This window comes from Delphinapterus leucas, chromosome 21, assembly GCF_059928025.1.
Source record: "Delphinapterus leucas isolate spDelLeu-1000000601 "Yukka" chromosome 21, BTC_Dleu_Yukka2, whole genome shotgun sequence".
Lineage (NCBI taxonomy): Eukaryota > Metazoa > Chordata > Mammalia > Artiodactyla > Monodontidae > Delphinapterus > Delphinapterus leucas.
The window spans coordinates 12334374-12358447 of record NC_143149.1 but is presented as its reverse complement, the minus strand read 5'-3'; the positions used below and the strand labels follow the sequence as shown (position 1 = coordinate 12358447).

General features: G+C 42.4%; 1 protein-coding gene across 5 annotated transcripts in view; it reads right to left on the bottom strand.

The window, feature by feature from the left end:
• The window catches only part of STOX2 (storkhead box 2), a 224795-nt gene that overhangs the window by 199581 nt on the left and 1140 nt on the right, over positions 1-24074 (bottom strand). For 3 of the 5 annotated variants that reach the window (XM_089903643.1, XM_089903644.1, XM_089903645.1), the window contains exon 1: positions 1-24074. This exon is cut by the window's left edge and continues 28462 nt beyond it. The exons of the other annotated variants lie outside the window; for them this stretch is intronic. The gene's annotated coding sequence lies outside the window, so the exon portion shown is untranslated. 5 annotated transcript variants of the gene reach the window in all.

Here is a 24074-nt window from a genome sequence, read left to right as displayed (position 1 = left end):
CCTCTTGTAAAATGGAGATAAGAAGAAGAAACTCATTGAGTTTCTGTGAAGATTAAATATGTTAATGGATACGCATGGGCCACTTCAGCATCTACCATATAGCTAGGGTCCAGTAAATAATAGCTTTTTTCAAGGTCACGCTTAAACAGCGAAGGGGCCTGCCATCTCTGGAAGGGCACAGAAGTCCCGTCCAGGCTCACAGTGATGGGTTGACCCTGCCGGGCCATTTCACTGCCAGCACGCAGGTGTGTGGGGTGCAGGTGACAGACACTCTAGGCCGGAGCCTGAAAGGCTGACAGGACCTGGAAGGAAGGGGGTGTGAGGAGAGCAACGCAGAAGCCGGGGTGCCCCTGGGCACTGGCCTTGGCTCTGGGACACCCTGGTTGTGAGACTTGACACAAATCCCATCACCTTTCCCTGCTTCAGTTCCCGCTGAGTGAAGGGCCACCACGGAATGCACACGGAGTCATAGGGTCCAATTTCCTAACCTCCAACTCTGAGACCCAGGCCCCCCGCTACTCACTAACAGACCCCTGAGGCTAGAGTTGGGGTCCAGCTTGACAGGGACAGGACAGGGGTGCTGGGGGCAGGCTGCCTGAGAGAGCTGGGCCTTCCCTTCCCACCAGGCAGGGCCTGAGAGGAGCCCAGGGCCTGGCAGCTCCGACGGGGCGGCACTGCCAGCCTCACCCTGGTGACCCGCCTGCCTACCAGCCTCCCCGAGAGGCCCCTGGCCGACACCTGTGACATCAAAGCAGAAAACACAGAAATGCGTGAAGCTGCGACCCCTGCCCTTTAAAGCCAGGGCCTGGATCACCCTCACTTCTCTTCAGAGTCACAGCTGAAAATACCCAGAAAGTAGTGGGGAGAGAATTACAATCTTCTAAACAGATGAGCAGTCCTCGATGCTCTGGCATGAATAACACCGGTGTCATGCTTTCACTTGTGCTTTATATAAATGCTCTCCTACCTGCTAGCACAGGTTCCCACCTATTCAGAAAGGGAAAAGAGGCCATTATCCGCATTCCGTGAAGTACCATATGGTTACACGACGGCACCCAGCCAAGGCAGCGTTCTAGCCAAGCCTCTGTGTACAAATCAAAAGCAAAATAATGTCGTTACGCTATATTGGATTAGCGTATTGGATTGGCATCAGGGAAGGAGGGCTGGGGTAACAGAACTCCGAGAGAAAAAACGCTTCGGCTTGTTTTCACGTCTAGTTTCAAGGTTACTTTGAACATCTCAAAAACCACAATTGGATTCAGCCAAATTTCACTCGCCCAACAGCCTGGTATTCAATCAGCCTACTTGGAGACCAAGTATGAAAAATTCAGTCCTTTGCAAGATACAAGATACAATATAAACTAATAATAAATTGTTATGTATAAATAAGCAGACCAAAAAAAAAAAAAAACATAAAACAGGCTAAGTGGTTACATTTTTTTTTTTTTTTTTTTTTTTACTTCATGTATTTTTTTAGTCCAAGAGAACAGGGACTGGTCTGAGTCCCACAGCTGTTAAATTCAGAGCAGAAACGAGAATGCTAATCCACCCAGAGCTCTTGACACCACAACCCGGCTAATGATCTGACAAAGGCTGACGTCCACCAGCCCAGCGAGCTACCAGGACTGCTCAGGCATCCCAAAGCCTTCCACAGAGGGCAGAAAGGGTGCTAAGTAATGGACCTCCTTATGGGTAAGACCATCATGATGAGGACGAACAGTGGAAAAAAAAAAAAAAAGAGAGAAACAGAAAGTGAGAGGCATAAGCACAAGCAGGTTATCGTGGACACAGACCATTTTATTATTGAAATGAAAATAATCTGGAGTTTTCTTCACTGTGCGACTAGAACACACCTCAAGAACAGAATAATGAGGGAGCTATGCAAAATCATTTTATAACCACTAATATCGATTAGGGTTTTACTTTAATTCTGATACTGATCACGTCATAAGTCGTATTCCCTAAGTCCTCCCAAACTCAACCGTGTTATAAAAGTATTTTCTAGAACATTCGCTCATCCTTTTTAAGAGCATCACTCTGCTTTCTCTTCCAGGAGCCGTTCGCAGGGGAAAATCTGCAGCCCTAAAGCTAGCAAGTCAAATGGAGGAAGAAATGTATCTTTCCACTGGTGATTTACTCTGGCAGTATTTTTCAGGCTTCCTCAACCATGCCTCCTTTTGGTAAACATAAAAATTACTTGCTTTCCTTTAGTTTTACTTTAAGTTTCAAAATTAAATATATCAATGAAAAATAGCCATGAGAAATATCAGAGGGATAATGTTTTCAAAGAAAAATACTTACAGTAACCTTGAAATATAAGTCTTTTTCCTTCATCACATACTATTTTTAAAGAATACTGAGGACGTGTGCTCACCAAAAGGATGAGTCATTTCTTCATCAAGTGTACTGCTGCTTCTTTTCATTGTCAGAAGCAAAGGAAAAAAAAACAGGCTAGCTGACGAAATGTGAATGAAAGTAATAACATAATACCAGGAAGAGCATGTTTGCTTGTTTTTAAAATGCAAATAAGGAGATCACCACAGTCATCTGAAAAGTATGTCTGACTCCTGAATCAAATCCCTTCTCCAAAACTCCTCTTGGAGTTCTCTTTTCAGGAACATCAGGGAGAAAAAAATCTCTCCCCAATAAGCTCACAAATGCAACTTTCCACCAGTGTCAAGAGTAGCTTGCCTGGGGCTTCCCTGGTGGCGCAGTGGTTGAGAGTTCGCCTGCCAATGCAGGGGACACGGGTTCGTGCCCCGGTACAGGAAGATCCCACATGCCGCGGAGTGGCTGGGCCCGTGAGCCATGGCCGCTGAGCCTGTGCATCCGGAGCCTGTGCTCCGCAACAGGAGAGGCCACAACAGTGAGAGGCCCACGTACCACAAAAAAAAAAAAAAAAAGAGTAGATTGCCTGAATGCTGGAGAGGGTGTGGAGAAAAGAGAACCCTCCTACACTGTTGGTGGGAATGTGAATTGGTTCAGCCAGTATGCATAACAGTTTGGAGGTTCCTTAAAAAACTAAAAATAGAGCTACCATATGATCCAGCAATCTCACTCCTGGGCATATATCCGGAAAAGACAAAAACTCTAATTCAAAAAGATACATGTACCCCAATGTTCATAGCAGCACTATTTACAATAGCCAAGACATGGAAACAACCCAAGTACCCATCAGCAGACAATTGGTTTAAGAAGATGTGCCATATATATATATATATATATATATATACACACACACACACACACACACACAATGGAATATTACTCAGCCATAAAAAATGAATGAAATATTGCCATTTGCAGCAACATGGATGGACCTAGAGAATTTCATACTAAGTGAAGTAATAAGCCAGACAGAGAAAGACGAATTATTATATATCACTTATATGTGGAATCTAAAAAATAATACAAATGAATTCATTTACAAAACAGAAACAGACTCACAGACATAGAAAGCAAACATATGGTTACCAAAGGGGAAAGTGGGCGGGAGAGATAAATTAGGAGTATGGGATTAACATATACACACTACTATATAAAAAATAGATAAGCAACAATGATTTACTGTATAGCACAGGGAACTATATGCAATATCTTATAATAACCTATAATGGAAAATAATCTGAAAAAAAATATATGTGTGTGTGTGTGTGTGTGTGTGTGTGTGTGTGATAAGATGTAACTTCCTAAAAATGACTTACAGGGCTTCCCTGGTGGCGCAGTGGTTGGGAGTTCACCTGCCGATGCAGGGGACACGGATTCGTGCCCCGGTCCGGGAAGATCCCACATGTCGCGGAGCGGCTGGGCCCGTGAGCCATGGCCGCTGAGCCTGTGCGTCTGGAGCCTGTGCTCCGCAACGGGAGAGGCCACAACAGTGAGAGGCCCGCGTACCACAAAAAGACAAAAACAAACAAACAAAAATGACTTACAGGAAGCCTTGAGAGTGTTACCAAATTTAAAAAATAAAGAGGTGGTTCTAATTTTTTAAATTAGCTATAAATCTGTGAAGTATAATGTTGGTCTTTACCCCTTGAAGCATCAATTTCTGTGTATTCAGAGTTTCAATTTTTTTCTACCAAATACACAATGCTCCAGATGAAAACTGTTCATATGCGCAAAGAAGTTGGTCTTTTCCCTGGAGTTCCCAAAACAGGGGTATTATGTCTTTTTACTCACAAACCTGGCAAGTATATTTCCCTGTGATAACCCATCAAAGGATGAACCCTGTAATCAGCATTCAAAGGTTTACCAAGCAAGGTACATCACTGGTGTTTAGCACACTCTTCTGGACACGATTAACGATCGAGTTAGTAAGGACTGAGGTCTTCTCTTAGATTACTGAGCAGTTTTGGAAGCTAATGTTTTCTAAGCCGGACCCAAAATAGCCAGAGGGTTTTCTTTGTTTTGACTCAGCTCACAGGCTTCCAAGGATGTCGACACCATTTCAAAGCTGTAGTGGTCGGTGGTCTCCTATCTTAAGAAGATAGCAGTCCTTTTTTTCTTCTGTCATGACTTCCGGCAGACAGCAAAAGTGATCTAGGGCTACACTTGGAAATTCAATAGCTTCAACTGCAATTCAGACTTGTCTTAGAGTTGAACAAAGACATCATCTGGAATTCTTCTCCACTTCCTCTCCAAAGAAGTCTTGACGGCTGTAAAAACCCAGTTTTCAAGAGAATATCTTTCATGAAAACTTCTCTTTCTTTCCAATTAAGAGATTACCTAATTTGAGCCTTTCACAGCTTTATTGGATTCCTGGTAACATGTTCCAGTTTCATCCGATCTCGTGTGTTGGAGAAAAGTGAATTTTCCGGAGGGAAAATAAGTTCACCATTTTCTAAATAAGGTTTTCATGACTAAGGCTAAGTGACATCATTACTCAGCTTTTAAAAGCTACACAATATGTGTTTTATTCTTTAAAACATACACTCGTGAATCCATACGTGACTAACGCCTCATGAAATTATTTATTGTCTTCCAAATTCACCCAGGAATTCTGAAGATTGTTTGGTCAGGCCTGCAAAGTGAAAAAGATGTTGAAGTTGAACATTGGAGGCTAAGACTGCCCAGGCGTCCAATCATGGAAGCAAACTTTTTGATAATTTCGTGTAGCCTATTATGTACAAAAATATAAATACAACTTTTTCAACATTTTTATGCATATACAACTGGTTTAAATTTGACAATTTCCTCTGCCATCCTAAAAAACAGGAACTTCGCAACACCTTTTTTTTTTAACATCCTTATTGGAGTATAATTGCTTTACAATGGTGTGTTAGTTTCTGTTGTATAACAAAGTGAATCAGCTATACATATACATACATCCCCATATCTCCTCCCTCTTGCGTCTCCCTCCCTCCCACCCTCCCTATCTCACCCCTCTAGGTGGTCACAGAGCACCGAGCTATCTCCCTGTGCTATGCGGCTGCTTCCCACTAGCTATCGATTTTACATTTGGTAGTGTATATGTGTCCATGCCACTCTCTCACTTTGTCCCAGCTTACCCTTCCCCCTCTCCGTGTCCTCAAGTCCATTCTCTACGGCTGCGTCTTTATTCCTGTCCTGCCCCTAGGTTCTTCAGAACCATTTTTGTTTTTAGATTTCATATATATGTGTTAGCATATGGTATTTGTTTTCCTCTTTCTGACTTACTTCACTCTGTATGACAGACTCTAGGTCTATCCACCTCACTGCAAATAACTCAATTTCGTTTCTTTTTATGGCTGAGTAATATTCCATTGTATATATATGCCACATCTTCTTTATCCATTCATCTGTCGATGGAAACTTAGGTTGCTTCCATGTCCTGGCTATTGTAAAGAGAGCTGCAATGAACATTGGGGTGCATGTGTCTTTTTGAATATTGGTTTTCTCAGGGTATATGCCCAGTAGTGGGATTGCTGGGTCATACGGTAATTCTATTTTTAGTTTTTTAAGGAACCTTCATACTGTTCTCCATAGTGACTGTATCAATTTACCTTCCCACCAACAGTGCAAGAGGGTTCCCTTTTCTCCACACCCCCTCCAGCATTTATTGTTTGTAGATTTTCTGATGATGGCCATTCTGACTGGTGTGAGGTGATACCTCATTGTAGTTTTGATTTGCATTTCTCTAACGATTAGTGATGTTGAGCATCCTTTCATGTGTTTGTTGGCAATCTGTATATCTTCTTTGGAGAAATGTCTATTTAGGTCTTCTGCCCATTTTTGCATTGGGTTGTTTGTTTTTTTGATATTGAGCTGCTTGTATATTTTGGAGATGAATCCTTTGTCAGTTGCTTCGTTTGCAAATATTTTCTCCCATTCTGAGGGTTGTCTTTTCGTCTTGTTTATGGTTTCCTTTGCTGTGCAAAAGCTTTTAATTTATTTCAGGTTCTGAACTGTTGCTCCTGCTGGGTGACCCAACATGGCAACTTGCAGTGACCTGATTTGAAAGTTCCTGTGTTTACCTCCCCACACGTGGGTCACATGGCTGCACATTAACAATGAAGTCCATTATTTCCAATTATGATCTCATTTCACACCCTTTCCTCTCAAACTATGAGAAAAAGAACTCTTTTCCCCTTCCTTGAAAACAAAAACATCTGGTGACTGTGGTTTCCCCTCTTGCTGTTCAAAGAGCTGAAGAGACCAGCTTCTCTGTGGTTTTTCTCAATTATCCGATTTATTTATTTTCTTTTTAACTGAAATATAGTTAACATGCCATCTAACCTATTTTGTAAAATCTATACCCCAAGTCTTATCTTCTAAAGCAGTGTTGTAACTCAAATTTCATACAGGCTGTTAACCGTAGTCACCGCTAGACTGATATATTTTGTAAATTTTGCTAAAATTCCGCCTCTTCTGGATATAATTACATTTCTCCCACTTATGCCCTTCAGAATGGACGTATTAAAAGAGGTAGCACATAATAACTCCCCCCCCCCAAAGGGAGACCCTTTAAATAGAATATTTTATTCAACTTTTCTCTTCATTAAATTTTTACACTCAAAGTAACATCACTTCTCACTGAAGAAAATCTGAAAAATTTTTGGAGGGAAAAAAATAAAATCACCCATAATCTTATTACCCAAATACAACCACTATTAATATTCACAATTTTAATATTATTATAAATTATATATATTATATAATTTATAATATTTATATATAATATATATTATATAAATAATATTAATATTATTATAAATATATAAATAAATTCACAATATTAATATTTAGTGTTTTTTTAATACAACAAATGGAATTTGCAGAGGGTCCTAAATGCTAGTCACAGACTCACCATAGAACCTGCCTTATGTGTTAAAAACCCAGGCTCCTGGCTGTCTCACTAGCGATTCTGACTCAGGAGATCTGGGGTAAGCCATATAGTATTTATTCACTTATTAATTAATTTATTTATTGAAAGTTCCACAGGTTATTCTGATGCACAGTCAACTTTGTGAATCACCAGTTTCAAGCACAGATTCTGGATCCCACAGACCTGGGTCCAGACCTGGTCCTATCACTTAATATGGTTGAACAAGGTTATCCAACCTCTATGAGCTCAGTTTATTCATCCACAAAATGGGCACACCGAGAGTCATTTATAAAAATTAAGCAAGGGGCTTCCCTGGTGGCGCAGTGGTTGAGAGTCTGCCTGCCGATGCAGGGAACACGGGTTCGTGTCCCGGTCCGGGAAGATCCCACATGCCGCGGAGCGGCTGGGCCCGTGAGCCACGGCCGCTGAGCCTGCGCTCCGCAACGGGAGAGGCCACAACAGTGAGAGGCCCGTGTAACGAAAAAAAAAAAAAAATTAAGTGAGAGGGGCTTCCCTGGCGGTCCAGTGGGGTGCAGGTTCGATCCATGGTCAGGGAGCTAAGATCCCACATGGCTCGTGGCCGAAAAGCCAAAACGTAAAACAGAAGCAATACTGTAACAAATTCAGCAAAGACTTTAAAAATGGTAAAAAAAAAAAAAAAAATTAAGTGAAAAAACGTACTTGGCACAGTGCCCAAAATATAGTAATTATTCAGTACATTGTAATTATTTTACATAAAATAATTACCATGTACCAAGAATAATGATAAGTTATTCTTTCCCATTTTTCTCTATGCACCTGGTGTGAGATTTTCTTCTGATCTGGATTGCTATGAAATACTACATATGCTTTCAAGTAACATTATATATCATAAGCATTTTTCCACGTTGCTTCCTATGCTTTATAGACGTTTTAATGGCTGTATAGCATACCATCTAGTATATAAAACCATATTTACCTAATTATTTTCTACTCATGCTTTTTAGGTTACTTGCAGTCTTTCTTAACAACTGTGTAATGAGTAGCTTCCTATATATAGCGCTCTGTAATTGTGGATTACTATCCTAGCTATAGTCCTAAAGCTAGAATTACTACATGAAAGTATGTGAGTATTTAGATGGCTTTTTGATACATATTGCCAAGATGCTTTCCAAAAAAATTTTTTTCAATTTACAATACCACTGGCAATGTATTAAGATATCAGATTTGGGACTTCCCTGGTGGTGCAGTGGTTAAGACTCCACGCTCCCAATGCAGGGGGCCAGGGTTCGATCCCTGGTCAGGGAACTAGATCCCACATGCATGCCACAACTAAGAGTTTGCATGCCACAACTAAAGAGCTGGCAAGCCGCAACTAAGGAGCACGCCTGCTGCAAATAAGACTCGGCACAACCAAATAAATAAGTAAATAAATATTAAGATACCAGATTTATCACAACATTACCAGCACTGAGTAGTTTTCCTCCCCCCCCCCATGTTAGAATGTGTAAAATGGTAAACTGTGGCACGTTAATTGTTTTTTGGGGGGTTTTTTTTGGTTTTTTTTTTGCAGTACTCGGGCCTCTCACTGTTGTGGCCTCTTCCGCTGCGGAGCACAGGCTCTGGACGCGCAGGCTCAGCGGCCATGGCTCACGGGCCCAGCCACTCCTCGGCATGTGGGATCTTCCCGGACCGGGGCACGAACCCGCGTCCCCTGCATCGGCAGGCAGACTCTCAACCACTGCGCCACCAGGGAAGCCCTAATTGTTTATTTGAGCAAACAACGATTCCAATCAGGCACTGCCAAAACCAAAAAGTGGTTAGGAGGCTCCCTGGTGGGGGGCTAGGGCAGAGGTGTTTACGGAGAAGAGAGGGAAGCAAAGCAATTATTTATTTGGCTATAACCTAAATGTTTGCCTTATGTGAAAAACTTTAGTCATTCAGCTGTTATGAGTAGTTGTTCTTGAGTTTCATTTTCTCAGATTCAAGAAAATCTAGACAACTATAATATTTATGAATAGCTGTTCTTCAGTTTCATATTCTCAGATTTGAGAAAAATCTAGTTGACTCTGGATTCAATTTGCTTACATAAGCTACCAAAGACGCTAGGGCTACCCCAGTCTAATGGCCTCCTTGTCTAACTACTTTAACAAAAGGTAGTTTAGAAACTACCACCAGCAGCCAGTTAGCATTAGCTATATTTGCAAGTATACTTATGCTATACTTACAAATCCACACCACATAGAGAATTGGACTAGGACATATAAACTGGAGTTTACAGTCTCCATCCTCAAAAACCTTACAGTCTAATGGGAAAGACACATTCAAAGTGAACTGCTAATATAAGCAAGTAGAATATAAATGCCAGTTATTTTAAAATAGGTGAGCATATACATGGTAATCATTTTCAACTTCTGTGACTTGAGAAGGCAATACCTTAACTGAAATGCCTGGATAATCGTTTTGGCATGAGGACAAAGTCGACACAATGACCTACCTACTTGGAAAATTAAACATGTTGGCAATATTACAAAGGACTACATTCACTCATTCAAGTCCACATGCTTAAGTCCTCAGAAGTTTTGAGTACACAGGGTCAGGGCTCAGAGAAAATTACTCACATTCCCTCTCTTTGCACAGTTGTGCATATTGTAAATCCCTCTCCTTGAAAGTAAAAGCATTTGCTGAATAGATTATACTCTTGACCCTCAGACTGGCCAGTCCGGATTTACATTCTTACAGTCCATCTTACAAACAGTCATTGAAACGATGTGAACTCACCAATTCACATGCCCTTCAGAAATAACTTACATTCTGTTAGGATTTAACCGATCCTTCCCTCTCCTACTAATAAAGTTCCAGAATTTTTAATAGGAGAGGAGGAGAGAAAAAAAAAAAAATTTAAGTAATACTTATTTCAGCACAGCACTTTATTTTTTTTTAAACAAATCTAAGGTCACTTAAATATTTAGGCACATTAAGAGGTATTATGCACAATAAGACTTTACCAAGTAATCATGTTTGAGTACATATAAATTTGAAACCCCATTTAGTCAAATTACATGTAAATTTGCTGACTAAATTTGCTTTTACATTTTCACTACAAATATAGCTACATCCTGCTGGATTTTATGGAATCCAGGCTTCTTACTTTTGGTCACGTTATAAGGAGTAGTCATGTACTTGAGAACAAAAGAAACTGATACTATTTTAAGAAAACATACTACATTGTAAATCAGCTATACTTCAATTAAAAACAAAGAAAAGAAAAGAAACTTTGGAGTTTTCTGAGCCTTGTTTCTCCCATAGTGCCAAAGAGATATATAAAGTGTTTTTGTTGTTGTTGTTGTTTTTTATTTGTTCATTTTTTGGTCTTTTTTTTTTTGGCTGCACCACATGGCTTGCAGGATCTTAGTTCTCTGACCAGGGATTGAACCCGGGCCCTGGCAGTGAAAATGCAGAGTCCTAACCACTGGACCGCCAGGCAATTCCCATAAAGTGTTCATTTTTAAAAGAAGAAAGAGGAGGAAAAAAATTCATCAAATTAAACCTTTTTCCTACAGTAATTAGTCACATGTTGCTGAGTTATTGCCATCAGCAATTTCCATCTGATTCTGTCTTCACAGACTTCCTCAAACTGAAGATGTGCCCCTGTTACAAGAAGCTTCTATTCTCTTTCTTGTCTTTATTTATTCCTTGATTTGGTATAAGTAGTTTCAAACATAAATGAATCTCCTCCACATGGAAGAGATGGAAGATTTAACACAAGGGGAGAGTGACAATTTCCAAAACTGTCACCCAAAGGGACAGTCTGGTGCTTGTACTATCTGAAAACTTCTTTCTAGAATTGCCTGAGAATGCTGCTTGCTTTGTGAGCCAGTTTAACTCAGCAGCAACGCCAACATCCCTCACCTTTCTGCTTTTGATCCTGGATCTAAGACTCTTGCACAATATAAACTGACAGGCAAAAATAAAACAAAACAAAAAATCCAGTTTCCAAATGACATTGATGTAGCCTCCTTAGAATAAATCCAGTTTCAAATGACATTGATGTAGCCTCCACCCTTGCAGGACATTTAGTCCTGTCCAAAACTTTCATGAGCATACTTGGTCCATGACAAATGGCTTTGGACAGGACCAAATATTAAGGACCTTTGGGCATGGACCAAATGTCTTATGGACGTTTTGGACAGGACCAAGTGCTAACTGGGTGCCGCTGCCCATGCACCCTCCCTGTCCTTTGAGACCTGGTCAAGCAGAAGCATCCTCCACAGCCTCTAGTCCAACACTGTCCAAAGGGGGTTTCTAGGTCAGGAAGTGGATGTTTTACTAACTTAGGTCTACGCTGGCTCCTTCCTGGAACTGCAAGTTAGCAGCTGTGGTTGTCTCTCTCTCTGCTTCACTCCTTAGGATCAGTGGTAGACAATTTGGGGTTCACTTATCTATAGAATAACCAGGTTGCAAACTATTGCTCTAGTTACAAGGTCAAAAGCAAAGCACCAAAGAAGGTACTTAACTCATTTGTTAAAATGGTACACTACTTTGGTTCAACGTAAATTATTTGTAAAAAGCTGATACTGTAGGGCCTTCCATGTGAAATATAAAAGTTTCAAACAAGAGCAAACATATCAGTTATTATAATACACTTAGTGGTTCAATATTCCTAAAAAGACAAATACTCTTCATATTGGGTTAAAATGCAAACTCTATATCCTGCTTATAAAACACACACTGAAACAAAAAGATACAAAAGATTAAAAAGCTGTGACAAAGCGAGAGAGAGGCATGGACATATATACACTACCAAACGTAAGGTAGATAGCTAGTGGGAAGAAGCCGCATAGCACAGGGAGATCAGCTCGGTGCTTTGTGACCGCCTGGACGGGTGGGATAGGGAGGGTGGGAGGGAGGGAGACACAAGAGGGAAGAGATATGGGAACATATGTATATGTATAACTGATTCACTTTGTTATAAAGCAGAAACTAACACACCATTGTAAAGCAATTATACTCCAATAAAGATGTAAAAAAAAAAAAGATTAAAAAGAAAAAGGTGGCAGTGATTATATGAATATGTATAATTTACATAGATATACAACTATGTATATTTATATGTATATAAAAGGCAAAAATCAATAGTAAAGATATGTGTTGGATATCAAAATATCAAAATACATAAAGTTAAAGCTATGGTAATACAGTGAAAGAAATCACATAATTTTGGAAAGATGACATTAGCACACTTATCACAGTCTTTGACAAATAAACTGTACCAAAAAATGAGAACATAGAAGAGTTAAACAATATAATATAAATTTAATAACAGAAGTTTTTTTTTTAATTCCTTGTTTCAAGTTTCTTTAAAAAATAGATCTTGTTCTATATTAGGTAACAAAATGTCAGTAAATTTGAAAAAAATACATGTTACAGAGTTGACACTCTGACAACTGCAAAATAGTGTAAGAAATCAATGACAACTTTTTTAAAAAATTCACAACTTCTACGGGGAAAAGGAGAGAAAGAAACTTCTCCAAAATAGTTACTAGGCCAAAGAGAAATCTAAATACTAATTATAGACTGCTGAGATGATCACAGCAATGAGAATATTATATACTAAACTTATGGGATATAGCCAAAGCTGTATTCAACAGCAATTTTATAGCCTTCATGACTTTATATTTTAACAATCATACGTGGACTGTGTAAATCATATTACCCAATACTTCATCCCCAAAATCTATATCTTTGCTAATTTTTTTAAAAAAGAAAAACTTCTTCTACCATCATAACCAAAAGTAATTGAAATACACTTTATCACATCAAATTAATTTTTTTTAAGTTAGGACAATTCAAGAGTTACATTAACACTCTTAATGTAACTTTTAATGCAGAAAATAAAAATACCTGGCTAGGAAAATAGGAACACCTTACTAAGAGCAGCAAAGACTTTAAATTAGATTCAGTAAAATAGAGCTGATAATTTGCTTACTCATAGAATGTAAAAACATAAATGACATTTAATCCTGAGACCTCAAAAAAGAAGAAAAATTAAACAGTGAAGAACAATGTGATGAATTTGCCTTATAGCACCGTATCCCATTTTCTCATTAAAACAATTTTCTCAGTACACTTTACACTGCCCCTTTATTTTTATAAAAAGGAATATTTCAGTTGGTAGCAAAAATTGTATCAATTACTTTCTAAGTCTCCTGTTTGGCAACATTTGAATAAACATCTGGCACAGCCACTATCCTGCAACCAGCTGCTGATCCTGCATTTTAAATATCAAGACCACAGTATTGTCTTTAACACTCTGCTTCATTTATTTGGTGACATAAAGCTGTGTGTTTTAAGCAAGCTCCATAAATCATAATATAAATCAGTCTACTGTGTTTAACATTCAGAAGAAATTACAGTACAAGAAGAAAAAATTATCAGTGATCGTGATCGAAGTCAAAATCTTCGTCCAGCAGAAATGAAAAGCAGTTTTAAAAGGGCTGACAGCTCCGACTCTGTAGTCAGATTGCTGGACTGAAATATGAGATCTCTTGCTCATGTAAGGTTACTCTCTGAACCTCAGTTTCCTCTCCTATAGAATGTTAGCATGACCTCTGTAAGGATTAAATGAGACAATATACTAAAGTGCTTAGAACAATTCCTGACCTACAGTGAACATTAATAAAAGTTCATTCTTCTTTTTCCTCCTCTCCCTACCCCACTCACCCCTTCCCCCAACTCTGAAATAGAGCCAGTAGACATTTAATAAAATGAAGGAGCAAATGGCATAAAGACTGCCCTCTAGAATGTTCCTTCTTTAGTATAAGAGGAAATGTTAAAAATACAGGGAAGAGTAGAAGAAAGATGCTAGAGTAACCACCGTCATCTGGCGCATTCAGAGATGTGGTTTCTAAAGTACTGCTTTCATTTTTCTACATTAGGGCTTCAGTCTACTAACTTAAAGTCTTTTTTTTTTTTACAAATTAATAACCAGACTCTTATGAAAGGAAAGTGATCAACCTAGACAAATTATGCTGGTTAGAAAGTCCCCCATAACAACAACAGAAAGAAGCATTCATGTCTCCTGCGATTCTGTATTAACTGCAAAGTCAGCAGGCTTTCCCAGTCTTCCCAAGCTGATATTATCAAGACCCAAACAGAATGAACCAAGGGGGGAAGGACTAGCCATGAGAACCTAGAGGGAAAGACGTGGTCTTGGAAGAAGACGGTTTGAGGGTCTGGGCAAATGGTGACAACAGAATGAGACTATGGCACAAACATGACTATAATCAATGGGGAAAAGAGTTGGAATTTCTTTCCAGAAGGATGGCAGTGTTCACTGAACTGTGTCATCCTTTCCTCTCCTCTGGAGGAGTCCAGAAGTGTCTGGTTTTTGGCCAGAAGCAGAGATAAAGAAGCTAACGTGAACTGTCCAGACTGGACAGAACTTTCCACACGGCAGGGAGAAAACCCCTCTCCTGCAGGACCACAGATCAGATCCTGTAACGCTCCTCCTAGCCTTGGGAGGATGGGCAGAAAAAATGCAGAGAGCTCAGCCCCGACCCCCAGCGCTGTCTGACAGGTACATCAAACTGCCGAGAAGAGGACCTGATTCCTGGCAAGACTCTTTCCAACTTGAAATCGTCCTGCACCTCACATAAAGCAGGCGGTTTCCATGTGATCCCTGCACCCTTTATTTCTCTTCCGTATCCAGTTGCCATTTTTCACGTGCAGTCATGGACTTGTATCCTCCCACCCTCCTGTCGTTTCCCCTTCCGTTTCCCACAGGGTCCATCCCAACTCGCCCAGGCACAGCCTCCCGGCTCAACCCACCCACAGGGGCCCCAGCCAGACAAGCAGAAGTATTAAGTAATTGAGCTGGAGGGTTGGTGGGTCTGTGACCCTGTGGATAAAGCACAACTGCAGCCTTGAGAAGGTGTCACTTTAAGTCATTTAAGACTTCGAAGAGACCACTTCCCTGGTGGTCCAGTAGGTAAGACTCTGCGCTCCCAATGCAGGGGGCCCAGATTCAATCCATGGTCAGGGAACTAGACCCCATATGCATGCCACAACTAAGAGTCCACATGCCACAATTAAGAAGCCCCCATGCCGCAAGTAAGACCTGGCACAGCCTAAAAATAAATACTAAAAAAAAACAATAAAGATATGGACACTTGCCCAGCTATTCTATTAAAATAAAGAGAGAAAGAGAATTCAAAGAGGGGAGGAAATGGGAATCCTGCAGGAGTGGCTGCAAACACTTCCAGCCTCAGGCCAGTCTGCGGGCAGCCTCGGCTGACAGGTGGCTGGGAACTGCAGGACCTTCCCAAGAGCAGAAAGCAGCTTAAAGGGGCAAAAGAGCCAGAGGTTTGGGAATATCTGTAAATAAATAAAATTTTGTTTTGAAAATCAATCCCCTCTAAGGCATTAAACATGTAGAAGGTTCTCCCCTCTTTTTCAGAATGAAAGTGTCATTGGACACTATCTTGGACTCATGAAGGTCACTTCCAAAGGTGTGCGTAGCCTGGAATCCCCGAAGATAATGTTCCTTAGAAGAGCAGGTGCTGAGCTCCAGTGTCGTGGAAATGGACACATAAGGAGAACTTCAGTTTCTAAAAAATTCAGGGCGGGGAGGACTTTACTTAGAAGCAGAAGGGCAGAGATGAAATCATCGTCTTTTGTTGCAAGATTTAAAAGGAAAAATTGCCCAAACCCGAGAGGGAAAGTAGACGACATGGGGAGGAGGGTGTCTGACACAGCACTGGGGGAAGGGTGGCAGTGATGGAAGGAAATACTAAGAGAGGATGCAGACACAGCCATCTTCCAGCAGCATCCTCTGAGCACCGGCGTGCTCATCTTAAAGACAGAGTCTGCAGCGATCTCAGGTGGTAATAAGGTGCAGTCCCGCCAGACTGAGCCCACCGCTTAGAGACGCTGGGATGCCTTTGGGGACCGCCGGGGACCCACAGATTCATGAGAAGGAGGTTATTTTGGACGTACTATTAATCAGCCAGCACCCATGCAGACCGGGGGGCTTTAGAGGCTCCCCACGTGTTTGGTATTGGGAAGGAGGAGGTGACATCCCGGTTTCAGAGACACGTCATTTTACATCGACAGATGGGCTCTCGTTATAGAAAATTCTATTATAGGACCTTCACAAGAAATTGAGAAAATGGAAGAATTTTACTGTGTGTGTTTGAGCCTTAAGAGTAGAATCACCAGCACGGAGGTATGCTTTCATCGCGTTAACAGCACAAGAACATCGCAAGCCCTGGGGGCCGTTCCACGTGGTGGCCACCACCATCCTGTGGCCTTTCACATTACTTGGGTCTGCCCCCTAGGAGACCTGCACCCCCTTAGACTCTGATGAATACCTCTTTATCCAAATCATTTGTCAAATTCTTTAAAGAGATACCTGACCCTTGGGCTTCCCTGGTGGCGCAGTGGTTGAGAGTCCGCCTGCCAATGCAGGGGACGCGGGTTCGTGCCCCAGTCCGGGAAGATCCCACATGCCACGGAGCGGCTGGGCCCGTGAGCCATGGCCGCTGAGCCTGCGTGTCCGGAGCCTGTGCTCCGCAACGGGAGAGGCCACAACAGTGAGAGGCCCGCGTACCGCAAAAAAAAAAAAAAAAAAAAAAAAAGAGATACCTGACCCTTGACAGTGTCCAAGTTTATTCTTCTCTATCAAGAGAGACTGATATCAAAATATCAAGAGCCGCATCCTCCAACGCCAGTGTGACTTTACAAAGCTCTTGGCATTGGACCTTCTCAAGGATAAATGTGTGTGCATATATAATATATACTAACAGATTATATTCTTGTATTGATAGCTTGTACTTTATCAATACATCTATGTAACCGCCTCATTGAGATAAACTATACATCAGATAATTAGTTCCTACCAATTAAGGAATGCCTGTGATTGTATTAAGTCTACAGCTGTAGTACAGAATGGAGGACTTCAAAACGTGTTTCTACCCATGTAGAGTGGGTAGAATAATGATACAAGTACAATCCAAGTGACTATGTTAAAACCCACCCCATACCTGAAAATTCGATTTTTAAGGTGAGCACACATCTTTGTGTGGGATATTTTAAGCAGAATGAAACGTTTGAAATTATTTGTAGCAAGTACTTTGGATAAAACAAACCTCTCTGGGTTTTTTACCCCTAAATGTGTGGTGACCTCAGGAACGGAAAGCACCTGAGTGCCCTCACTCCAGCACAAGAAACACAGATGGGCCTTTCAGTTTTATGCCCCTTTGAAAAGAACCTGGGATAACCTGTACATTCACCTCTTAACGCAAGAGGGAAATATAGGCTCAAGACCAGCATTCAGCAGTAAGAGGGGAAATAGATAAATTTTTGAAAAGCCTCTCAGTTATCACAACAAGGCCTTGAGTCTCAGAAGTTCATTCTAAACGCTTTATTACGATGAAACTGACACACGTTTACTGAAAATTTCTTTGAGCCAGAGTGAGGTAACTCATAAAAATATCTTTATGACTAGCTAGAAATGAACAAAACCTGAGATGCATCACTGTTCACTGTTTAACCTTAACCCTGAGATTTTAATATGAGAGGTAAGCTTCTCTAAGAGCGAGGCCCACGTCTGACGATTTCCTAGATGTTCTACAGACCCCAACCCAGTGCTCTATGTTTATTGGACGCTTAATGCCTTGTCAGCACAGAATAAAACTCCAGGAGGCTCCACATGGCCTGGAGTTGGCCAGCCCCTCTGACCTCACCTCCTGTCACACCTTCCATTCTCTGGCTGGCTTAACAAGCCCCAGCCTCACGGGCTTTCCTTTCTGTTCCTCCAGCGTTCAAGCTGATTTTCATCTGCTCCTCCACTGCTGGCCGAGAGCTCATCCATCAGTCAGGTGCTACACGAAACAAGGGGCATTATAGAGCTGTCACTCAAAGCACTGGCAGGGAATGTGGCTTTGGGGCAGAAAATGAAGAATCCGCCCTCCTGTGAGAAAGCCCTGCAGAAAGATTATTAAACCGCACAAAGCAATGGACCGACCTGTTTGGCCTAAAGGAAGCTCAGGCAGGATGGTCTCAGGCGGCATCCTGGACCCAGCACTGGTTTCCCTTTTTCTTTGTGTTATCTAATGGAAAAGAAGAACCTAGCCCCCTCCAAGCAAACCGGCTGCCATTGGGCTACCTGGCACCCTGAACTGTTGGGAGGTTGTATGTACTGGGGGCTGGGAAGGAAATTGTGGCCAGGACAGCCTAAACTTGAATCCTATCTGTATGACAAAAAAGAAACAAGCAAACAAAAATAACGATGCCTGGGTCCAGACCCCCTCTCTCTAGCTTACTAACTAGGTACCTTTGGAGAAGTACTTGTCACTCTGTTCCACAATGTCTCCATTTGCAAAATGGGTAAAATAATGATACCTAAATAGTTGTAAAGGTTGGTTAACAAAAAGATAGCACTTAGGAAATAGTAAACGATCAGTAAGTGTCAGCTATCGTCTCGTATCTTCTCGTCACTCTCTATCATCTGCTCAATTTTTACAACACTGAAAACTCTCTGAAATTCTAATTTCTTTGTTTAATTTCTGAGGTGTCTGTTGCACCCCCTAGAACGGAATCTGCAAAAGTACAAGGGTTGTGTCTGACTTGTTCTCCACTTCAGTTCCCAGAACAAATCCTAGAAGACAGAAGGTTCTCCAATTGTTGAATGACTCAGTATCTCCAGTTCCAAAATCTTTACAACACTCATGAGGCAATCCCAGCCATGAGCTTAGGACACTTATTCAATTTTAAGTTGACTTAAATGAGTCAACTGTTGGTTGGGATATATACAAATTCTTTTGGCATATACATTTTTAAAACAATTGTCTTAAAAATTTACTACTTGGAGAAACCACTTTAAGAGAGCAACTTTCTGAGAAAACCAATAAAGATGTTGGAATAGAATGAAGGCTTGATGCCCATATGTTCTAAACAATTTTCTTTTTATTGACATATAGCTGACATATAATATTATGTGAGCTTCAGGGATACTCCGGCTAAAAATTTTTCTAATTTAAAACATAAGTCCTGATTTAAAGCCTAAAAAGCATATTTGGTCCTCTGTTAATATCTAGGGATAAATGGGGAAAGTATAAAGAGTCACTGGAGAAGACAGAGACACTGAGCCATGCTCCCTGAGATCTGAAATTAGGAGAATCTATGGAGATTGCCGGATCTGGATAAGGCTGGCGGGTGGGGAAACCCCAGAAGCCCCAGGAGGGAGGAGCATCGAGGCTCTGCTCAAGGGCCTCTGGGTGTGGGGCTGGGACTGGAAGGCCCTCTAGACTCAAGCAGGCTAACGCGATACCTTCCGTAGCACGCAGAGCCTTGACCTTGGGAAGGTACCATAAGAGAACAAATGCACTCACACAGCACCCACCATCTCTCCCCACGACGCTTTCAATAGACCTTTAGCTGGTGCACCTGCGTCCAACCCCCTCCCAGTCCCACCCAGCGCCCTCACCGGCCCCAGAATTCTCATTCTACCTAAGATCAAACTGTGTCACCCCTCCCCCTGCTCAAAAGCTACCAGGGCTTCCCAGTCATCACCTGTGGCCCAAGCTTCCCTTCCCACTGTCTTATCACACCACTGCCCACCCCAGCCCCAGCCAGCCAGTTCCCAAACGTGTCAGGACCTCCCCAACGCCGTCCTGCCCGGGTGGGAAAGCACTCCTGTTCTGGAGGCCCTGGCGGCCGGCATCTGCACAAGGCTTAGAGCAAACCTCTCTGCTGGGAACCCCTCTCCCAGCCCACCAGGCAGGAGTACCTGCTCTTTACTCCCGTCCTCAGAGCCCTCCTCGCGCTCTCAGTTCTTGCGTCAGCATCTCCGAAAAGCCTGAGTGCCTCATCAATCTTTATAATCTCGGGAGGGACACAGAGCCTGGCACTAGCGGGCACTCAATGAACACGTATGGGGTTTAATTTAGAGTTTAATCAGAATACACAGCACAATTTCAAAACATTCCTAGTTTCCTGCACACACACATCCCTTTTGAGGGTCCTGGAAAGAAAATGCCTGAACTATTTTTTCTACATGCCCAGAGTAGGTCATTTCTAAGTAGTGGATTGAAATATGCTAGCAGGTCATTTCTAAGCAGTGGATTTGAATATCCTAAGTCAAAACTATTTTTCCTTTGAGTTGCTTAATTCCCTGCTTCTTGTTGGATCCATAATCATCTCCTCCTTGTCCAATCCCCACCTGAAATGTGTGTGGTTAGAACCACATACTTTTGGAATTACGGGCAAAAGTAATCTGGATTGCTGGCAACTTCAAGACGCATGTTTCAAGTTACAAAGCAAAACACTAACTTGTTTTCAATCCTGCTGTAAAAGTGTAGGCTTGCCTCAATTGCGCTGGGGCACAGCCAGAAAAGGGGGTCTGGGCAGACCTCTTGTCCACCCCTCTCTCTCCACTCCGGGGTGGGTTAATACACACACACACACACACACGCACACGCACACGCGCGCACACACAGGAGAATGGGAACTCAAGATGGAGCAAAGCCATTCCTCCCTTTTCCTCACCGGGAGGATCTAACAGAACAATTTTATTACCACGCTCTAAGATGGGCTCTCAGAGACCACCTGGAAAACAAGCAAATTTTGTGAATAATTATTTACCATAAGTATAATAAAATGTAAACTGGCATTTGCCTACCAGTTATTTAAGAGGACTACTTGTGACTGATGAATTTAATTCAGGTTCGACAAGAGGAAATATAATGCCTTCTGTAATGCTCATCTATGTGTCTGGTTTTGTGGCTGTTTTACACCCATGAAATAATTAGGGAAAATCACAAAACTACATGAAAGTAACTGATAATATAGGTAGCACAGTCTGAGGGATCAGTTGAAAGTTATCCTGCAAGAAATGCATTACTAATGATAAAGTCCCACAGACAGTGATCAGCTCCTGCTTTTGCGTATATAAATTAGATGGAATCAAGGGATTCCTATGACAGTGGCGCTCAGTCTTTACAGATTTACAGCTAGGCTCCCTCTGAGTACACCTTCGTGGTTTGGAGTTTGTTTCTTGTATTTTTGAGCGCATGAACTTGTCCACACATATATTGTGACTTGGAATAAAAGGTTGTGAGCCAGTCATCAGGGGCTCCCAGACTTCGGAGTTTCAAGGCTTCATAAAAGATCTTGCAACAAAAAATTAGGAAGCTTTGCAGCAGACACTGAGGTTCCCTAAGAGAATTTTTATAGGAGATAAACTGTTGCACACAATTCAGCATTTTACCATCATTACTGAAGCAAAACCGGAATTCTGAACCCCCAAGACAGTTCAGAAAAGTTAACCACTTGGATCCCAGAAGGCATCACCCATGCTCCTTTATCTGATGCTGGTTTCAGGAGGTAGTCCCCTTGCTTGTCATCACGGTACTGAGTTAAGGGCTGAGCCAGTGCAGCCGCTAAAACCACCAGCTGCCCGTCAGCCTGAGACAGTTCAAGCTGCCAAGGCAACAGGCAACAGTCAATCAACTACAGCAATCTCGAACCTTTAAAATTGCCAAAATAGTTCTCCTTGCTTAATATGACAGATCGCCAATTCCTATAAGTTCACACATTCTGCTAAAATGAAAAAATATGTGAACTACTGAAATATTTACAAATCAAATGCTATTGATACAATGTCTGGGATTTCAAATGGTGGGGGAGATTTATAGATGGAGTAAGATTGTCCATGTGCTGATAAATTTTGAAGTTAGATGATGGATTCATGCGGATTCAATATAGTATTTTTGATTATACGGGACACCCCCCTTATCTGTGCTTCTGCAGTTGCAGTTTCAGTTACCCGCAGTCCCCTGAGGTCCCAAAATATTAAATGGAAAATTCCAGAAATAAACAATTCATACATTTTAAATTGGGTGCCATTCTGAGTAGCTTCATGAACTCTCTCCCCATCCTACCCCGTCCTGGGGTGTGAATCATCCCTTTGCCCAGCGAATCCGTGCCGTGTAGGTTACCTGCCTGCCCATTAGTCACTTAGCAGCCGCCTGGCCAGCATCACTTCAACAGGGGTGGTATCGCAGTGTTTGTGTTCAAGTAACCATTACTTTACTTAACAATGGCTCCAAAGCGCAAGAGTAATGATGCTAGCAATTCAGATATTCTCTTACTGTGCCTAATTTTAACATTAAATTTCATCATAAGTATGGAGGTATAGGAAAAAACCAGTATATACAAGGGTTCATCCGGGGTTTCAGGCATCCACTCCGGGTCTTGGAATCCTAACCTCTTAACCTCGCAAACAAGGGTGGGGAGGGGAACCCCCGTACGAGTTTTGCAAATTGCTTAAATTTTCCAAAATAAAAAATAATCATGAAGTCAAGTTTAAAACTATTAAAATGCAATCTCTACAGTGCATACAAGTGATTACATATATTCTTACTTCCTAGTGTGTTGCAGTTCTACAGTAGGAGAGCAGATCTTGACCCTTTACTAAGGCAGCTTAATTACAGGGACTCCACTGAGGTTTTTGCTAACGTCAAAAAAGAAAGTTAAGACACCTTCTGAAATTCAGTACAGGTTGTAAAACATACAAGATGAAAGCTTTACTAATTTTTTACCTACTCGATTTAAAGGAAGCTTTATAAAGGAAGATTTCTGCTATGTGAAAATAGACAAAACACAACAAAACAAAAAAGATGCTATAAATTTGCCATATGTATAGAGGAAGGCACTTTAGCAGGTAAAAGCTATTCCTTCGGCGGAAGGTAGCCTAACAACCCTGGCGAACGAAAAAGGCGGCTCTTCAGTCTTTTAGCGTTTGAACTTTTGACCTCTTCCCAAAATGTCACGAAAGAATTTCTAAACTGTGGGACTAGAAAGAACGCTTTCTTTCCTCAATCGTTTCACAAAACATTACTCTTTACTATATACGCCTTGAGCCACCGAGCCCAAAGTACAAAACTAAAAAGTAAAGTCTAAAAGAGATGCAAACTGGATTAAGAAAAATACATATGAAGTAATGCAATTAAAAACAAAACAAAACAAAACAGCAGGTCGAGACAGCACTGGAAGTGCGGCAGCGAATATCACCTTTCGGGCTCTCTTCCCCGGACACGGTTTTCTCTTTTGCTGAGGATCAGGCTTTCCACTGTCCTCCTCGTGTCCCTTCCTTCCTTCAAACTCACAAAATGACTTGAAGAAACATGTACTGGAGGCAACGAAACCTACAGCTCAGTCTTGCAAGGACACAGCGGCGCTTAAGAGTCAACCCACACGGAGGGGGCGGAGGGACGCGTCTCCCGAGGCAAACGCGGCCGAGCCGGGTCGCCTCCCCAGGAAAGGACGCGCCGGGGGCGCCCGCGCACCTGGCCCGCTCGCCGCCGCCTCCCGCGGCCGGGCCCGCTGCCACCCGAAGCTACCTGAGCGCTGTCTCTCCACTTCTCCCGCGTCCGCACACGCGCCCCCGGCCCCAGCCGAGCTCAGAAGGTGAGACCCGCAGACCCGAAGCGGCCGCGGCCCCGCCGAGCCTCCCGCGCCGCCGCCCACCCGGCAGGCCGCAGGCACAGCCTCGCCGGGTCAGCCGGGTAGGCTCCCGCCAGCTGGCCAGAGGCGGCGTGCTCGCCAAGGTACAGATCCGCGGTTTAGGTGCCAGGAAGCTCCCCAGTCCAGCACTCGCCCAGGCTGCCGGCCCCTCCCCGGTCGCGGCGCGGGGGTGGAGAGAGGCGCGGGCGCCCGGGGGGAGCGGGGCCAGCGCGCCGGCTCGGGCGGGGCAGCGGGGGGGGATGGGGGGGATGGGGGGGTTCCCGCG